This window comes from Mustelus asterias, chromosome 20 (genome assembly GCF_964213995.1).
Source record: "Mustelus asterias chromosome 20, sMusAst1.hap1.1, whole genome shotgun sequence".
Lineage (NCBI taxonomy): Eukaryota > Metazoa > Chordata > Chondrichthyes > Carcharhiniformes > Triakidae > Mustelus > Mustelus asterias.
In genome coordinates this window covers 22,786,049-22,806,204 of record NC_135820.1, presented here as the reverse complement: position 1 = coordinate 22,806,204, position 20,156 = coordinate 22,786,049, and positions in this window count along the sequence as shown.

Below are 20,156 nucleotides of genomic sequence, written 5' to 3'. Positions count from 1 at the left end.
CCTGCACAAGGACACCCAGGTCCATCTGCACAGCAGCATGCTGCAATTGTTTATCATTTAAATAATAGTCCATTTTGCTGTTATTCCTACCAAAATGGATGACCTCACATTTGCCAACATTGTACTCCATCTGCCAGACCCTCGCCCACTCACTTAGATTATCTATATCCCTTTGCAAACTTTCAGCATCCTCTGCACACTTTGCTCTTCCACTCACCTTAGAGTCATCTGCGAATTTTGACACACTACCCTTGGTCCCCAACTCCAAATCATCTATGTAAATCGTAAACAATTGCGGTCCCAACACTGATCCCTGAGGCACACCACTAGTCACTGATTGCCAACCAGAAAAACACCCATTTACCCCCACTCTTTGCTTTCTGTTAGTTAACCAATCCTCTATCCATGCTAATACGTTACCTGTAACACTGTGCACCTTTATCTTATGTAGCAGCCTTTCTGCGGCACCTTGTCAAATGCCTTCTGGAAATCCAGATACACCACATCCCCAGGTTCCCCATTGTCCACTGCGCATGTAATGTTCTCAAAGAATTCCACCAAATTAATCAAACATGACCTGCCCTTCATGAACCCATGCTGTGTCTTACCAATGGGACAATTTATATCCAGATGTCTCGCTATTTCTTCCTTGATGATAGATTCAAGCATTTTCCCTACTACAGAAGTTAAGCTAACTGGCCTATAGTTACCTGCCTTTTGTCTACCTCCTTTTTTAAACAGTGGCATCACATTTGCTGTTTTCCAATCTGCGGGAACCACCCCAGAGTCCAGCGAATTGTGGTAAATTATCACTAGTGCATTTGCTATTTCTGCCGCTATCTCTTTTAGTACCCTGGGATGCATTCCATCAGGACCAGGAGACTTGTCTACCTTTAGCCCCATTAACTTGCCCAACACTGCCTCTTTCGTGATCATGATAGTTTCTAGGTTCTCACCTGCCATAGCCTTCCTGTCATCAATTTTTGGCATGTTATTTGTGTCTTCCACTGTGAAGACTGACACAAAATACCTGTTCAATGCCTCAGCCATTTTCTCATTTCCAGTTATGACATCCCCCTTCTCGTCCTCTAAAGGACCAATGTTTACTTTCGCCACTCTTTTCTGTTTTATATATTTGTAGAAACTTTTGCTATCTGTTTTTATATTCTGAGCTAGTTTACTCTCATAATCCATCTTACCTTTCTTTATAGCTTTTTTTGTGGCTTTCTGCTGACCTTTAAAGATTTCCCAATCCTCTAGGTTCCCCTGAGGCACACCACTAGTCACTGGCTGCCATCCTGAAAAAGATCCCTTTATCCCCACTCTCTGCCTTCTGCCAGTCAGCCAATCCTCTATCCATGCCAGGATCTTACCCTTAACACCACAGCACTTAACTTATTTAACAATCTCCTATGCAGCACCTTGTCAAAGGCATTCTGGAAATCTAAACAGTGATGTTACATTAGCTACTTTTCAGTCCTCTGGTACCCTCCCTGCCTCCAGTGATTTCTGAAAGTTCACCACCAATGCCTCCATAATTTCCTCAGCTATCTCTTTTAGAACCCTGGGGTGTAGTCCATGCGGTCCAGGTGATTTATCCACCTTCAGACCTTTCAGTTTCCCCAGAATCTTCTCCTTAGTGATGGCCACTACACTCACTGTGCCCCCTGACTCTCCAGGAGCTCTGGCATCCCACTGGTGTCTTCCATCGTGAAGACTGATGCAAAATAACGATTCAGTTCCTCTGCTTTGTTTTGTTTCCTATTATTACTTCTCCAGCCTCATTTTCCAGTGGTCCCTGGATGACTTCAGGTGCCACGTGCTAATGTGTACAGAAATAGAAAAGTCCAGATGAATGCCGGAGGGACAGCTTTAGATTTCTGGGATATTTATGATATTTAGACCATTTATGGGGACAGTGGGACTTATACAAGGTGGAGGGGTTGCACCTGAACCAAAATGGGACTGGTGTCCTTACAGGGAGGTTTGCTTGTGCTGTTGGGGAGAGTTTAAACTAACTTGGTAGGGGAGTGGGATCCTGTGAGAAGGTACAGCAGGGGGAGATGCACAGTCAAAATTTGAAGAGACAACAACTGAGTCAAGATGTCATAGGCCAACTAAGGCATAAGGGAGTTTGGCAAGATTAGTTGATATTTATTTTAATGCAAGGAGTCTGATGAAAAAGATAGATGAGTTGAGGGCACAAATTAAAAATGAGGGGAATGATGTCATTGCTGTAACTGAGATATGGTTGAGGGAGGGGCAGGATTGACAGCTCAGTATTCCAGGATATATGATTTTCAGGCAAGACAGGGAAGTAGGTAAAAGAGTGTGTCGCAATTTTGATCGGGAATCAATTACAGCAGTGAGGAGGGATGACATCCTAAAAGGCTCTTCAAATAAAGCCATATGGGTCGAATTTTAAAACCAAAAAGGAGCAATCACACTGCTCGGAGTGTTCTCTAGACCTCTTTACAGTTCAGAGAAATAGAAAGCAAATATGTAGGCAAATTTCAGAGAATTGTAAAAGCAATACGTAAGTGATAGTGGGGGATTTCAACCTATCTAACATCAACAGGGGTAGTCATTGTTTGAAAGGTTTAGGGAGAGTTTAATTCTTAAAATGCATCCAGAAGAACTTTTTAAGCTAGTCAGTGGAAGGTCTTACAGGAGAGGGGGCAAACCTGGACTTAATTTTAGATAACAAAGTCAGACAAGTGGAATCGGGGGGGGCAGCATTTTGCAGACAACCATCATAACTCCATTTGATTCAAGATTGTTATGAAAAAGGACAAGGATGGGCCGGAGATCAATGTTCTAAACTGGGGGAAGGCCGATTTTAATAAGATGAGATATGATTCAGCCAGAGTGGACTGGGAGCAGACACTTTCAGGTAAATCAGTGATAGAACATTGGGACGTATTCAAGAAGGAAATAGGGAGAGTACAGGGCCAACATGTTCCAATAAAGAAAACGGCACCAACAATCTTGGATATCAAGGGATATAAACCATTGGATAAAGAGAAAAAGAATCATAGAATCCATACAGCGCAGAAGAAAGCCACTTGGCCCATTGAGTTTGTACTGACCACAATCCTACCAGGCCCTATTCCCATAACTCCACATATTTACCCTGCTAATCCCCTGACACGAGGGTCAATTTAGCATGGCCAATCAACCTTATCCGCACATCTATGGACTTCAATCTTTGGAAAGGGAGGATTATGGCAGAGATCTAGGGGAACATGTTCATAGTTCCTTAAAAGTGGAGTCACAGGTGGACAGAGTGGTGAAGAAGGCATTCTGCATGCTTGGTTTCATCGGTCAGAACATTGAAAACAGGAGTTGGAATGTCTTGTTGAAGTTGTACAAGACATTGGTAAGGCCACACTTGGAATACTGTGTGCAATTCTGGTCACCATATTATAGAAAGGATATTATTAAACTAGAAAGAGTGCAGAAAAGATTTACTCGGATGCTACCGGGACTTGATGGATTGAGTTATAAGGAGAGGCTGGATAGACTGGGACTTTTTTCTCTGGAGCATAGGAGGCTGAGGGGTGATCTTATAGAGGTCTATAAAATATTGAGGGGCACAGAGCAGCTAGATAGTCAATATCTTTTTCCAAAGGTAGGGGAGTCTAAAACTAGAGGGCACAGGTTTAAGGTGAGAGGGGAGAGATACAAAAGTGTCCAGAGGGCAATTTTTTTACACAGAGGGTGGTGAGTGTCTGAAACAAGCTGCCAGAGGTAGTAGTAGAGGCAGGTACAATTTTGTCTTTTAAAAAGCATTTAGATATAGTTACATGGGTACGATGGGTATAGAGGGATATGGGCCAAATTGACTGAATATGGACTGCTGTGTGTTTCATTTCATGGAGACGTGGCTCATAGATCATAGAACATAGATCATAGAATCACTACAGTGCAGAAGGAGGCCATTCAGCCCATCGAGTCTGCACCGACCACAATCCCACCCAGGCCCTACCCCCACATATTTTACCCGCTAATCCCTCTAACCTACGCATCTCAGGACTCTAAGGGGCAATTTTTAACCTGGCCAATCAACCTAACCTGCACATCTTTGGACTGTGGGAGGAAACCGGAGCACCCGGATGAAACCCACGCAGACACGAGGAGAATGTGCAAACTCCACACAGACAGTGACCCGAGCCAGGAATCGAACCCGGGACCCTGGAGCTGTGAAGCAGCAGTGCTAACCACTGTGCTACCGTGCTCACTCCTGCTTTACTGTTTGTAATATATATAAAAATGATTTGGAGGAAAATGTAACTGATTTGATTAGTAAGTTTGCGGACAACACAAAGGTTGGTGGAATTGCAGATAGCGGTGAGGACCGTCAGAGGATACAGCAGGATATAGATCGGTTGGAGACTCGGGCAAACGTGAGGTAATGCATTTTGGAATGTCTAATACAGATGGGAAATATGCAGTAAATGGCAGAACCCTTAAGAGTACTGATGGGCAGAGGGATCTGGGTGTAAAGGTAATTGAAAATGACAACACAGGTGGAGAAGGTAATCAAGAAGGCATACGGCATTCTTGCCTTCATCAGCCAGGGCATTGAGTTTAAAAATTGGCAGCTTTATAGAATCTTAGTTAGGCCGCACTTGGAATATAGTGTTCAAATCTGGTAGCCACACTACCAGAAGGATGTGGAGGCTTTGGAGATGGTACAGAAAAGATTTACCAGGATGTTGCCTGGTATGGAGGGCGTTAGCTATGAGGAAAGGTTGGAGAAATTGGTTTGTTCTCACTGGAACGACGGAGGTTGAGGGGCGACCTGATAGAAGTCTGCAAGATTATGAGGGGCATGGACAGAGTGGATAGTCAGAAGCTTTCTCCTCAGGTGGAAGGGTCAATTACCAGGGAGAATAGGTTTAAGGGGTGAGGTGCAAGGTTTAAAAGAGATATACGAGATAAGTTTTTTACACAGAGGGCGGTGGGTGCCTGGAACTTGCTGCTAGGGAAGGTAATAAAAGCAGATACGGTAGTGACTTTTAAGGGGCGTCTGGACAAATACATGAATAGAATGGGAATAGAGGGATATGGTCCCCAGAAGGGTAGGGGGTTTTAGTTCAGTCCGGCAGCTTGGTCGGTGCAGGCTTGGAGGGCCGAAGGGCCTGTTTCTGTGCTGTAATTTTCTTTGTTCTTTATGCCTCTGTCTACATCAACGGAGATGAAGTGGAAATGGTTGAGAGCTTCAAGTTTCTAGGTATCCAGATCACCAACAACATGTCCTGGTCCCTCCACGCTGTCGCTATAGTTAAGAAAGCCCACTAATGCTCTACTTTCTCAGGAGGCTAAGGAAATTTGGCATATCTGCTCCGATTCTTATCAATTTTTACAGATGCATCATAGAAAACATCCTGTCTGGCTGCATCACAGCTTGATATGCCTCCTGCTCTGACCAAGACCTCAAGAAACCAAAAAGGGTTGTGAACATTTCCCAGTCCATCCTGCAAACCAGTCTCCCATACATTGACTCCACTTACACTTCCTGCTTTCTCGGAAAAGCAGCCAGCCAAGGACCCCACGCAGCCCGGATATACTCTCTTTCCACCTTCTTCCATCAGGAAAAAGATACAAAAGTCAGATCAATACCAACTGACTCAAGAATAACTTCTTCCCTGCTGCCATCAGACTTTTGAATGGACTGACCTCGGTTGATGTTTCCCTACACCCTAGCTATGACTGTAACACTACATTATGCACCCTCTCCTTTCTTTCTACCCTATGTACTCTATGAATGTTCTTTGTCTATAATGCGCAAAAAAAAAAATACTTTTCACTGTATACCAATACATGTGACAATAATAAATCAAATCAAGGTCATCACACCCGTCCCCCTCTGGGTTCCCCCTCACTCCTAAGGTGTCAGGGTTGTCTTTGTGCTTTGGCCCCTGGACTTCTTTCTGTTGCATACTCCGTCTGGTTAGGGGAGAGTATCTGAGTCGGCAACCATCGCTTTCTTGATGAATGTTGAAGTGTCACTTTCGGTGGCTTGTCATTGGCAATGTCCTCTGACTGTGACTCCGCCATTCTCCATTTCTGAGGCGGAGTCCTTCTAGGTTTCTCTTAAGCCTTCCATGGGTAGAGTTTCTTGTCTACCCGTTGGTGTGCACGGTACCAATAATGGTATGTTCAGTGTGGTAGTTGCTTCTGTTGAAAGCTCCCGACAGCAGAAGTGATCAATGTGTTTCTTTATTATCTTGTCTCCAGTTCTTACAGTGTATGACAGTGATCCAGTTCTTTAGAGGACAACTCCTGGCGTCCATGAGGTACCGTCTCTGTAAATTTGCATGTGGACAGTGTCTCCCGGTTTAAAACCCCTATCAGGCTTATGTCCATCATGGCCGCTCTTTTGGGCTTCTGGTTTTTCCTCAGTGTTCCCACTCAGATTCAAGAAAGTGAGGCTAAGCCTGGTCCAAAGGCATCTGCCCATCAAGAGTTCTGCCGGGACTAAATGGGACATACTGGCACTAAACGGGACATACTGGCACTGGAGCGGGTCCAGCGGAGATTCACACGGATGATCCCGGGAATGGTAGGCCTGACATACGATGAACGTCTGAGGATCGTGGGATTGTATTCATTGGAGTTTAGGAGGTTGAGGGGAGATCTAATAGAAACTTACAAGATAATGAACGGCTTAGATAGGATGGACGTAGGGAAGTTGTTTCCATTAGCAGGGGAGACTAGAACGCGGGGGCACAGCCTTAGAATAAAAGGGAGTCACTTTAGAACAGAGATGAGGAGAAATTTCTTCAGCCAGAGAGTGGTAGGTCTGTGGAATTCATTGCCACAGAGGGCTGTGGAGGCCGAGACGTTAAGCGTCTTCAAGACAGAAATTGATAAATTCTTGAGTTCTCGAGGAATTAAGGGCTATGGGGAGAGAGCGGGTAAATGGAGTTGAAATCAACCATGATTGAATGGTGGAGTGGACTCGATGGGCCGAATGGCCTTACTTCCGCTCCTATGTCTTATGGTCTTATGGTCTTAAATCTGTTTTCATGTGTGGTGTTCTGTAGTTAAAAATGAACCATGGCAACTTTGTATCAAAGGAGCCCTTAGTCTGTTTCTTCACACCAGTTTTAAACACCTAGACTGCTCGCTCGGCCAAACCATTTGACGACGGGTGATAAGGTGTCGTGTGGACGTGCCTTACTCCATTTGCGGTCATGAATGTTTTGAACTCTCCACTGGTAAATGTGGTCTCATGTCTGTTATAAGGACTTCCAGTCTCCTATGTGTGCTGGAGAACTGTCTGAGCCTTTCTATGGTGTTAAGAGAAGTAGTAGAGGCCATTTGGTGTACATCAATCCACTTGGAGTTGGCATCAATCAATAGAAGGAACATAGATCCCACATTTAGCCCTGGGTAGTCTGCATACACTCGTACCTAGGGTACTGGTGGACCTTCTGGTTGGTTTTGCAAGTTTTGCATGTTTTAATCAGCTTCACTATTTCTCCATCTATACCACACCACCAAAACGTAGCCTCTAGCTAGCCATTTTGGAGATCCCTGGATGGCCATTACGTAGCTTGTGGAGTATTGGTCGCTGGGATGGACGTGGGATAAGCACCTGGGCTCCCCATACAATGAGGGTGGGATGGTAGCACAGTGGTTAGCACTGCTGCTTCACAGCTCCAGTGACCTGGGTTTGATTCCCGGCTTGGTCAAAGTCTGCGTGGAGATGGCACATTCTCCTCGTGTCTGCGTGGGTTTCCTCTGGGTGATCCGGTTTCTTCCCACAGTCCAAAGATGTGCGGGTTAGGTTGATTGGTCATGCTAAAATTGCCCCTTAGTGTCCTGAGATGCGTAGGTTGGAGGGATTAGCGGGTAAATGTGTAGGGATATGGGGGTAGGGCCTGGATGGGATTGTGGTTGGTGCAGACTCGGTGGGCCAAATGGCCTCTTTCTGCACTGTAGGGTTTCTATGATTCTATGATATCATCCTCACTGCTCAATTCTGGGTATTTTGCCATCTCTGGTTTATATGTCCTGTGTAGAATACTCCTGTGGTCCGCCATTTAGTATGAGGTGACGTAGTTTTGGCAAGGTGGGATCTTGCCGGGTCCTTTATAGGACCCTGGTTAGACCCCACTTGGAGTACTGCGCGCAGTTCTGGTCACCTCATTACAGGAAAGATGTTGAAGCCATTGAAAGGGTGCAGAGGAGATTTACAAGGATGTTGCCTGGATTGGGGGGCATGCCTTATGAGGATAGGTTGAGGGAGCTTGGTCTCTTCTCCCTGGAGAGACGAAGGATGAGAGGTGACCTGATAGAGGTTTACAAGATGTTGAGAGGTCTGGATAGGGTAGACTCTCAGAGGCTATTTCCAAGGGCTGAAATGGTTGCTACGAGAGGACACAGGTTTAAGGTGCTGGGGGGTAGGTACAGAGGAGATGTCAGGGGTAAGTTTTTCACTCAGAGGGTGGTGGGTGAGTGGAATCGGCTGACGTCGGTGGTGGTGGAGGCAAACTCGTTGGGGTCTTTTAAGAGACTTCTGGATGAGTACATGGGATTTAATGGGATTGAGGGCTATAGATAGGCCTAGAGGTAGGGATATGATCAGCGCAACTTGTGGGCCGAAGGGCCTGTTTGTGCTGTGGCTTTCTATGTTCTATGTTCTATGTTCTAAACCTGAATTTGTTTGGCTGATATTGGCAAAGTGTCCTTGAAATTTAGTGTCGGAAAAAAATACAAAGCCTGAGGACACATACTAACCAACTCAAAAAACAGCTTCTTCCCTGCTGCCATTAGATTTTAGAATGGACCTACCTTGCACTGCACCCTAGCTATGTCTGTTACACTACATTATGCACTCTCTCCTTTCCTTCCCTATGTATGGTATGCTTTGTGTAGCGTGCAAGAAACAATACTTTTCACTGTATACTAATTCATATAACAATAATAAATCAAATCAAATCAAGTATACTGTGAAAAACCCTCCTCTCTGGTGGCGGGATTTCCCTACTTCCTTGTTGTGCTTGCTTTTCCTCGCCCAGAATGTGATCTGCTGGGAACCTGATTCTACATTATGGGGGTCATCCATGGCCGCTGTTGTCTATGGGTCCTTCAAGCTCCTGGCCCCTTCACGTTTTTGTGAGACAAGGTTTGCTCTATGGCTTTTTTAAGATCCAGGTTCAGCTCTGTTAATAACCTCTTTTGAATCGCTAAATTATTTATGCCGCATACTGAATGATCTCTCAGCATTTCCGGTAATGCTGGCCGTACTCAGCGTTCTGCCAATTTACACAGTCATGTCATAAATTCCATCACTGGTTCCCCAGAAAATCTGCTTGATGCATTGAAGCTATATCGTTGCAATATTACGAATAGTTTGAGGTCATAATGGTTTGCTACATATTTTACCAATTTATCAAAGAACCTGTTGCTGCCGGATATGTCAAACTCTTCGTAATGCTGAAAGTTGCAGCCCCACAAGCGATCATTAGGATGACCTTTTGCTGGTTATTGTCTTCTATTCCATTTGCCTGGAAGAAGTATATTGTAGCCAGTTCTCAACATCCGCACATATGTCTCTAACTTCCCAAAAAAGGCATTTTAAAATCTTCTCGTTACAATCTTACCGGGTCTGTCGAGCAGTAAGGTTACATGAAATGTTCCTTGTACCTTGTCGCCAGTGTAATAACTTAGGAAGCCAACTGGAAAGGAACGATGTTTAATTCTTCAGTCAAAAGTTAAACAACCCTGTGGTGCGAATACGTGAGTCATGTCCGAGACGATAGGACACTGGACCTGGTCAGGAGTCCACCTTCTCATGGGCTCAGGGGACAAGTTCCACCAGAGTAGGCAATCGCCTATTACCATGGGAACTCATATTCCATGAGTCCCACAGAGATCAATTAAGGATTTCCCATGTAAGTCCTGAAGGTTATCACAAAGATTATAAGGGATTGATAGATAGACAGGAAAAAACTTTTCCCTTTGGTGGAAGGATCAATGACAAGGAAGCATAGATTTAAGGTAAGGGGCAGAAGATTTTGAGGGGATGTGGGAAAAGTCTTTTTCACCCAACTGGTGGTGAAACCATGGTGGAAGCAGAGAGCCTCATAACATTTAAGAAGAATTTAGATGTGCACTTGTGATGCCAAGGCATCCAAGGCCAAGTGTTGGAAAATGGGATTAGAATAGTTAGGTGGCTTGTTTTTGACCTGCGAAGATGCATGGGCCAAAGGGCCTTTTCTGTGCATAGATCTCCATGACTTATGAGAAGTTTTGACAAGGTGGATGTGGAGAGGATGTTTTCCTCTTGTGGGCGAATCTAGAAGTGGCAGTCACTGTTTAAGAATAAAACATTGCGTATTTAAAACAGAGATGAGGTGAATTTTTCCTCTCGGTCTCTTTCTAAAAAGTTGGTGAAACAGTTTCTTCGAATATTTTTAAGGCAGAGGTGGGTAGAATCTTGGCAAGCAAGGGGTGATATGTTAGGCATAGGCAGTATGCAGATTAGAGTTTACTATCAGATCAGCCATGATCTTACTGCAGGCTGGAAGGGCTGAATGGCCTGCTCCTTGTTCTTATGTATGTTCGTATGTGCACAGCAAAGTCAGGCAATGAGCTTCTCTAATAAGAGAACCTAACTGTTGTAGTGTGAGGAATCACTGAATTATTTATTGCAGGAAATCATAGAATCATAGAAACCCGACAGTACAGAAAGAGGCCATTTGGCCCATCGAGTCTGCACCGACCACAATCCCACCCAGGCCCTACCCCCATATCCCTACATATTTTACCCGCTAATCCCTCTAACCTATGCATCTCAGGACACTAAGGGGCAATTTTAGCATGGCCAATCAACCTAACCTGCACATCTTTGGACTGTGGGAGGAAACCAGAGCACCCGGAGGAAACCCACGCAGACACGAGGAGAATGTGCAAACTCCATACAGACAGTGACCCAAGCCGGGAATCGAACCCAGGTCCCTGGAGCTGTGAAGCAGCAGTGCTAACTACTGTGCTACCGTGCCGCCCGTGCTAGGAAAGTTTAAACCATACAAACAAAGCTCAATACAGGCACAGGTCTAGTTCCACCAACTCCCAGTCTCACACTAGAGGTTCCCTCCAACCAGGACACATGCTCTAACACCCAATAAGCGCCGGTTCTCTCGCCACCTTCCAAAGGGGTCCCGTGAGCCCATGAATGTCTATCCCTTAAACAGGCTACGTTACCAGTAAGCTATTTTCTGATAAAACAAACAAAAACTGATGGACAGATACACACAAAATAAAATTTTCAAGAGGGGCCATTTGGCAATGTTCACAAATTCCGTCGCTCTGGGTTCTTCCGGACTCTTGTGGAGTGGCACAATTTCACACCTGAGTTCTCTTGAGCTGGAGGTAGCGGAGTCTATAGGAGTGGACTTCATTACAGTGTTCTGATGACTGGTAGTGGGGGCTGCATCTTCTGTACTTCACAGCCCTGCAGGTTGAATTATCTTCCCAGGTATACAAGCTGGCTCCCCTGCAAAAAATCTAAATTGTTCAAGTATCATAGAACATAGAACAGTACAGCACAGAACAGGCCCTTCGGCCCACAATGTTCTGCCGAGCTTTATCTGAAACCAAGATCAAGCTATCCCACTCCCTATCATCCTGGTGTGCTCCATGTGCCTATCCAATAACCGCTTAAATGTTCCGAAAGTGTCTGACTCCACTATCACTGCAGGCAGTCCATTCCACAGCCCAACCACTCTCTGCGTAAAGAATCTACCTCTGATATCCTTCCTGTATCTCCCACCACGAACCCTATAGTTATGCCCCCTTGTAATAGCTCCATCCACCCGAGGAAATAGTCTTTGAACGTTCACTCTATCTATCCCCTTCATCATTTTATAAACCTCTATTAAGTCTCCCCTCAGCCTCCTCCGCTCCAGAGAGAACAGCCCTAGCTCCCTCAACCTTTCCTCATAAGACCTACCCTCCAAACCAGGCAGCATCCTGGTAAATCTCCTCTGCACTCTTTCCAGCGCTTCCACATCCTTCTTATAGTGAGGTGACCAGAACTGCACACAATATTCCAAATGTGGTCTCACCAAGGTCCTGTACAGTTGCAGCATAACCCCACGGCTCTTAAACTCCAACCCCCTGTTAATAAAAGCTAACACACTATAGGCCTTCTTCACAGCTCTATCCACTTGAGTGGCAACCTTTAGAGATCTGTGGACATGAACCCCAAGATCTCTCTGTTCCTCCACAGTCTTCAGAACCCTACCTTTGACCCTGTAATCCACATTTAAATTAGTCCTACCAAAATGAATCACCTCACACTTATCAGGGTTAAACTCCATTTGCCATTTTTCAGCCTAGCTTTGCACCCTATCTATGTCTCTTTGCAGCCTACAACAGCCCTCCACCTCATCCACTACTCCACCAATCTTGGTGTCATCAGCAAATTTACTGATCCACCCTTCAGCCCCCTCCTCTAAGTCATTCATAAAAATCACAAAGAGCAGAGGACCAAGCACTGATCCCTGCGCACTCCGCTAGCTACCTGCCTCCAATCCGCAAATTTTCCATCGACCACCACCCTCTGTCTTCGATCAGACAGCCAGTTACCTATCCAATCGGCCAACTTTCCCTCTATCCCACACCTCCTCACTTTCATCATAAGCCGACCATGGGGGACCTTATCAAACGCCTTACTAAAATCCATGTATATGACATCAACTGCCCTACCTTCATCAACACACTTAGTTACCTCCTCAAAAAATTCAATCAAATTTGTGAGGCATGACTTGCCCTTCAAGAATCCGTGCTGACTATCCCGGATTAATCCGCATCTTTCTAAATGGTCGTAAATCCCATCTCTAAGGACCTTTTCCATCAATTTACCAACCACCGAAGTAAGACTAACTGGTCTATAATTACCAGGGTCATTTCTATTCCCTTTCTTAAACAGACGAACAACATTCGCCATTCTCCAGTCCTTCTGCAAGGTTTGCTTTGCCGCCACCCTCCCCATCAAATTTGGCAAAATGAAGTCAAGGCAGGTTCTCAGTCATCAACACACCAACAATATGGCTGGCATAACTCCTGTAGTAGCATGGAGGGTGCTATTGCAGGAGAGTAGAAAGTTGGCTAAGCAGAGGGGCAGTGGTCTGTTGGATTGTTTCCTCATCGATACTTTTTGCCAAACCATTGAAAGCAGGGCGATATGGGAATGTGTGTAGATGTTGGATGCCGTAAGTGCGGAAAGTCTTCAGCTGTAAAAACAAATAATTACATCGGGAAAACCATGTATTGTGAAAACTTGCTGCCACTTGTCCATGGTGGCTGAGAAGGCTGTGGAGTGCAAGATTTGCATGTCAGGCTGTTTCAAAAGAACCAGCAAAATCAATGGGGAGCTATTCCAAGGATGGCCAGGCCACTCCCAGAAGTACACTTGCTGCAGACAGTCGGGTCTGCTTCATTTGACAATGTTGGCAAGAGTTGACCACACCATCCATCTCGGTGTCGATGCTGGTCACCAAATATAGCTCCTGGCCAACATCTTCATCTGCCCAGGATGTGCACTGTGCAACTTGTGGAGGAGTGGCGCTATCACTCGGCTCCTCCACAAAAGTACTCAGTCTTCGCAACAGTCTTCCCTAGTAAATAGAGCTGGATTGGTCAAATTTGTCAAAATGCCAGCATGTCAAAACCAGTCTTTCACTTTTGAAAGGACTGGGTTCCTCTGGCTCCATGTCTTGATGTGGGCTGACAAAATGGTGTCCAAAAAATTAAAAGCGAGGACTATCTCCTGAGGAATGAGTGGCAAAGATAGTGTCTGTAGAAGTGGGAGCTGACTTAAGACATCAGCATTATAAATTTGTGCCCCGACCTGTGCTGAAACGTGCAGCTGTATGCAGCTAACAGTAAAGCTCATCTTTGAACTCGGGCTGATGTGATCGGTGGGACTGGTTTGTCTTCATGGAATAGCCATAGCAACAGCTTATGATCTGGAATGACAGTGAAATGGCAGACATTCACATACTGATGAAATTTCTTGACAGTGCTAAATTCTCTTTATCAATCTGTGAATACCTAATTTCAGCATCCGACAAGTTCCTGGAAACAAAAGTGACAGGCTGCTCCATGCCATCTTCCATCTTATGGGAGAGTACAGCCCCTATGCCTTAAGGTCACTATGATCTGCTTGCCTGGGTCAAAATGAATAAGTAAGGTAAATGATTGAAAGGTCTGTTTTAATCAGTCAAAGGCTTACATCTAGGAATTTTCTCATTGCTAACACTGATTTTTTTTTAGAAGATGGTGTAAGGGTGCCAAAATGGTACACAAATTGGGTTAAAAACAGCAATTGTAGTTCACCATCCCAAAGAAGGACTTAAAGTTTATCCTTCCAAACTTATCCACCAAAATTCTGTTTTCACCCAACTCCAAAGCACTCTGATTTCACCAAGCAGTACCCAGTGCAGAAAGTAGCACTAAGATTGACTTCCTTTTTATAGGCCCAAAAAAAATGCTTTTGAAACTGGATTAAACTAGTTTTTCAGTTAACCAGCTGCAGCTGAGAGTGACTCAGCTGACGCCTGTTTCAGAAATGCAACTAAACTATACCTAATCAAATTAAGCAGCTTTCAGTACTAGATTAAAGAACTAATTTATCTTTAAAAAAGCTCTGAAAGTTAAATTCAATTTCTACAATCACATACAAATTTACCCCTTAAAACTCCCTGTTTTCACCCAACTTCAAAACACTCTTTTGGTGTGCCGCAGGGGGCCAGTGTTGGACTCATTGTTGTTTGTCATCTATATCAATGATTTGGATGAGAATGTACAAGACATGATTAGTAAGTTTGCAGATGACACTAAAATAAGTTGTATTGAGGACAGTGAGGAAGGTTATCAAAAATTGCAGCAGGATCTTGATCAGCTGGGGAACTGGGCCAAGAAATGGCAAATGGAGTTCAATACAGATAAGTGTGAGGTGTTGCATCTTGGAAAGGGCCGAAGGGCCTGTTCCTGTGCTGTATTGTTCTTTGTTCTTTGTTTAGAGAACCATGCACCTGAACTCCATGGTCTCTCTGTTCCACGATACTCCCTTGTACGAGTTTAGCAGAGTCTCCTTTGCTCTTTTATGCCTCGATTAATAAAACCCAGAATACAATGTTTTATTAACTACTCTCTCCACCTGCTCTGCCAACTTCAATGATCATATATACACCAGGTCCTTCTGCTCCTAATTCACTTTTAGAATTTGACCCCTTATTTTATATTGTCACTTCCATGTTCTTCACATTAAAATGCATCATCTCACACTTCTCGGCAAAGAACTTCATCTGCCACCTATCTGCCCACTCCATCTTCTTGTCTATGTCCCTTTGAAGTACTACACTTCTCAATTCTTCCAAGTTTGGTATTGTCTGCAAACATTGAAATTGTCCCCTGCACACCAAGATCTAAATCATTAATATATATCAGGAAAAGCAAAGGTCCCAAAACCAATCTCTGGGCAACACAACTACAAAACTTCCTCCAGCCTGAAACTGTGCATTGACTAGTACTCTTTGATTTGTACTATTCAACCAATTTTGTATCCATGTTCCTTTTATTTCATGAACTACAACTTTTCAGAAAAGTCTGTTGTGTGACACTGTATCGAAATCCTTCTGAAGGTACATGTATACCACATCAGAGAGGATTGTTAGAGAGGATTCTTAGAGATAGGATGTATGCGCATTTAGAAAGGAATAAACTCATTAACGATAGTCAGCATGGTTTTGTGAGAGGGAGGTCATGCCTCACTAACCTGGTGGAGTTTTTTGAAGAAGTGACTAGAATGGTTGACGAGGGAAGGGCCGTGGATGTCGTCTCTATGGACTTTAGTAAAACGTTTGACAAAGTACCTCATGGTACGTTGGTGCAAAAGGTTAGATTTCATGGGATAAAGGGGGAGGTGGCTAGATGGGTGGAGAACTGGCTTGGTCACAGAAGACAGAGGGTGGTAGTGGAAGGGTCTTTTTCCGGCTGGAGGCCTGTGACTAGTGGTGTTCCGCAGGGCTCTGTATTGGGACCTCTGCTGTTTGTGATTTATATAAATGATCTGGAAGAAGGTGTAACTGGGGTGATCAGTAAGTTTGCGGACGACACAAAATTGGCTGGACTTGCAGATAGTGAGGAACATTGTCAGAGGCTACAGATGGATATAGATAGGCTGGAAATTTGGGCAAAGAAATGGTAGATGGAGTTCAATCCAGATAAATGCGAAGTGATGCATTTTGGTAGAGCTAATGTAACATAGAAACGTAGAAAAACTACAGCACAAACAGGTCCTTCGGCCCACAAGTTGTGCCGAATACATCCCTACCTTCTAGACCTACCTATAACCCTCCATCCTATCACGCTCCATATACTCATCCAGGAGTCTCTTAAAAGACCCTATTGAGTTTGCCTCCACCACCACTGACGGCAGCCGATTCCATTCGCCCACCACCCTCTGTGTGAAAAACTTACCCCTAACATCTCCCCTGTACCTACCCCCAGCACCCTAAACCTGTGTCCTCTCGTAGCAGACATTTCCACCCTGGGAAAAAGCCTCTGAGAGTCCACCCGATCTATGCCTCTCAACATCTTATACACCTCTATTAGGTCTCCTCTCATCCTTCGTCTCTCCAAGGCATGCCACTCAATCCAGGCAACATCCTTGGAAATCTCTGCACCCTTTCAATCTTTTCCACATCCTTCCTATAGTGAGGCGACCAGAACTGAGCACAGGACTCCAAGTGGGGTCTGACGAGGGTCTTATATAGCTGCATCATTATCCCCGGACTCCTAAACTCAATCCCTCAATTGATAAAGGCCAGCACACCATACGCCTTCTTAACCACCTCCTCCACCTGCGGGGCCGATTTCAGAGTCCTATGGACCCGGACCCCAAGGTCCTTCTGATCCTCTGCAGTACTGAGTCTTTCCCTTTATATTGTACTCCTTCATCCCATTTGACCTGCCAAAATGGACCACGACGCATTTATCTGGGTTGAAGTCCATCTGCCACTTGTCTGCCCAGTCTTGCACCCTATCTATGTCCCTCTGTAACTTCTGACATCCCTCCAGACTATCCACAACCCCACCAACCTTCGTGTCGTCGGCAAACTTACCAACCCATCTCTCCGCATCCTCATCCAGGTCATTTATGAAAATGACAAACAGCAAGGGTCCCAGAACAGATCCCTGGGGCACACCATTGGTGACCGACCTCCATTTAGAAAAAGACCCATCTATACCCACTCTCTGCCTCCTTTGGGCAATAAGAAGTTTAACAACACCAGGTTAAAGTCCAACAGGTTTATTTGGTAGCGGTCACAGGCATTTGGCCTCTGATATTCGGGTAAGCGTTCTCCAAGGCGGCCTTCGCGACACACAACGGCGCAGAGTCGCTGAGCAGAAACTGTTAGCCAAGTTACGCACACACGAGGCGGCCTCAACCGGGATATTGGGTTCATGTCACACTATTTGTAACCCCCACAGTTTGCCTGGACCTGCAGAGTTTCACTGGCTGTCTTGTCTTGAGACAATGCACATCTTTTTAGCCTGTCTTGATGCTCTCTCCACTCACGTTGTTTGTTTCTTAAAGACTTGATTAGCTGTAAGTATTCGCATTCCAACCATTATTCATGTAAATTGAGTCTGTGTCTTTATATGCCCTGTTTGTGAACAGAATTCCCACTCACCTGAAGAAGGGGCTTGGAGCTCCGAAAGCTTGTATGGCTTTTGCTACCAAATGAACCTGTTGGACTTTAACCAGGTGTTGTTAAACTTCTTACTGTGTTTACCCCAGTCCAACGCCGGCATCTCCACATTATGACTTCCCTTGGGCAAGCCAGTTCTGGATCACCGGGCAGCAGCCCCTTGGATCACATGCCCTCTCACTTTTTCGAGAAGCCTTGCATGGGGGACCTTATCGAACGCCTTGCTAAAATCCATATAAACCACATCTACCGCCTTCCCTTCGTCAATGTGTTTAGTCCCATTTTCGAAGAACTCCACCAGGCTCGTAAGGCACGATCTGCCCTTGACAAAGCCATGCTGAGTATTCTTGAGCATACTAAACCTCTCTAAATGCTCATATATCCTGTCCCTCAGGATCTTCTCCATCAGTTTACCAACCACTGAGGTTAGACTCACTGGTCGGTAATTACCTGGGCTATCCCTATTCCCCTTCTTGAAAATAGGAACCACATCCACAATCCTCCAATCCTCCGGCACCTCTCCCGTCTCCATCGACGACGCAAAGATCATCGCCAGAGGCTCTGCAATCTCTTCCCTCGCCTCCCACAGTAACCTGGGGTACATCCCATCCGGACCCGGCGAATTATCTATCTTGATGCCATTCAAAGGTTCCAGCACAACCTCTTTCTTAAAGTCCACATACTCAATCCTTTCAGTCCACCGCACGCCCGCAGTACATCCACCCAGGTCCTTCTCCTCTGTGAAAACCGAGGCAAAATACTCATTAAGCACCTCTGCCATTTCTACTGGTTCCGTACAGACTTCCCCGCCTTCACCTTTTATAGGCCCTATTCCATCACATCTCACCCTTTTACTCTTCACATATTTATAGAACGCCTTCGGGTTCTCCTTAATCCTACCTGCCAGGGCCTTCTCGTGACCCCCTCTGGCTCTCCTAATTTCCTTCTTTAGTCCTTTCCTACAAGCCGTATACTCTTCTAAATCCCTATCTTCGCCAAGCTCTCTGAGCCTTTTGTACGCTTTCCTTTTCTTCTCGACTAGGTCCCGCACAGCTTTCGTGCACCACGGTTCCTTTAACCGACCAACACCTCTCTGTCTGCTCGGAACGGGGGGAGCTATACGATAAATGGCAGAACCATAAAGGTTGTAGATACGCAGAGGGACCTGGGTGTGCAAGTCCACAGATCCTTGAAGGTGACGTCACAGGTGGAGAAGGTGGTGAAGAAGACATATGGCATGCTTGCCTTTATAGGATGGGGCATAGAGTTTAAAGTTGGGGTCTGATGTTGCAGATGTATAGAACGTTGGTTCGGCCGCATTTGGAATACTGCGTCCACTTCTGGTCGCCGCACTACCAGAAGGACGTGGAGGCTTTAGAGAGAGTGCAGAGGAGGTTTACCAGGATGTTGCCTGGTATGGAGGGGCTTAGTTATGAGGAGAGATTGGGTAAACTGGGGTTGTTCTCACTGGAAAGACGGAGGATGAGGGGAGACCTAATAGAGGTGTGTAAAATTATGAAAGGCATAGATAGGGTGAACGGTGGGAAGCTTTTTCCCAGGTCGGTGGTGACATTCACGAGGGGTCATAGGTTCAAGGTGAGGGGGGAGAGGTTTAACACGGATATCAGAAGGACGTATTTTACACAGAGGGTGGTGGGGGCCTGGAATGCGCTGCCGGGCAAGGTGGTGGAGGCAGGCACACTGGGGACATTTAAGACTTATCTAGATAGCCACATGAACGGAGTGGGAATGGAGGGATACAAAAGAATGGTCTAGTTTGGACCAGGGAGTGGCGCGAGCTTGGAGGGCCGAAGGGCCTGTTCCTGTGCTGTATTGTTCTTTGTTCTTTTGTTCTTTGTATCAACAGCATTACCTTGATCAAGCTTTTCCGTTACCTCCTCAAAAAACTCCAGCAAGTTAGTCAAACACGATATCCCCTTTACAAATCCATGCTGGCTCTGCCTAATCAAACTGCGTTTTTCCATAGTCTACAAATTCTATCTCGAATAATTGTTTCTAGAAAGTTACCCATGACTAATGACTGGGCATATCCTTGCAATCTTTCTTGAACAAAGGTGCACATTTGCAATTCTCTCCAGTCCTCTGGCATCTCCCCTGAGTTTAGGGAAGACTGGAAGATTATGGCCAACGTCCCTGCAATTTCCATTCTCACTTCCTTCAATATCCTTGGATGCATCTCATCCAGTCTTGGTGCCTTGTCGACTTTCAGTACCGGCAGTCTTTTCAACACTTCTTACTTATCAATTTTGAACTCTTTGAGGGACAGTTTACTTGTTTGTCACCATGTGCTTGATAGCATCTACCTCCTTGGTAAAGACAGTTAATTGATAGACACAAAAACTTTATCTTGAAATCAAATCACATCTTTATTTGGAAAATGTAACAAAACTTTAAATA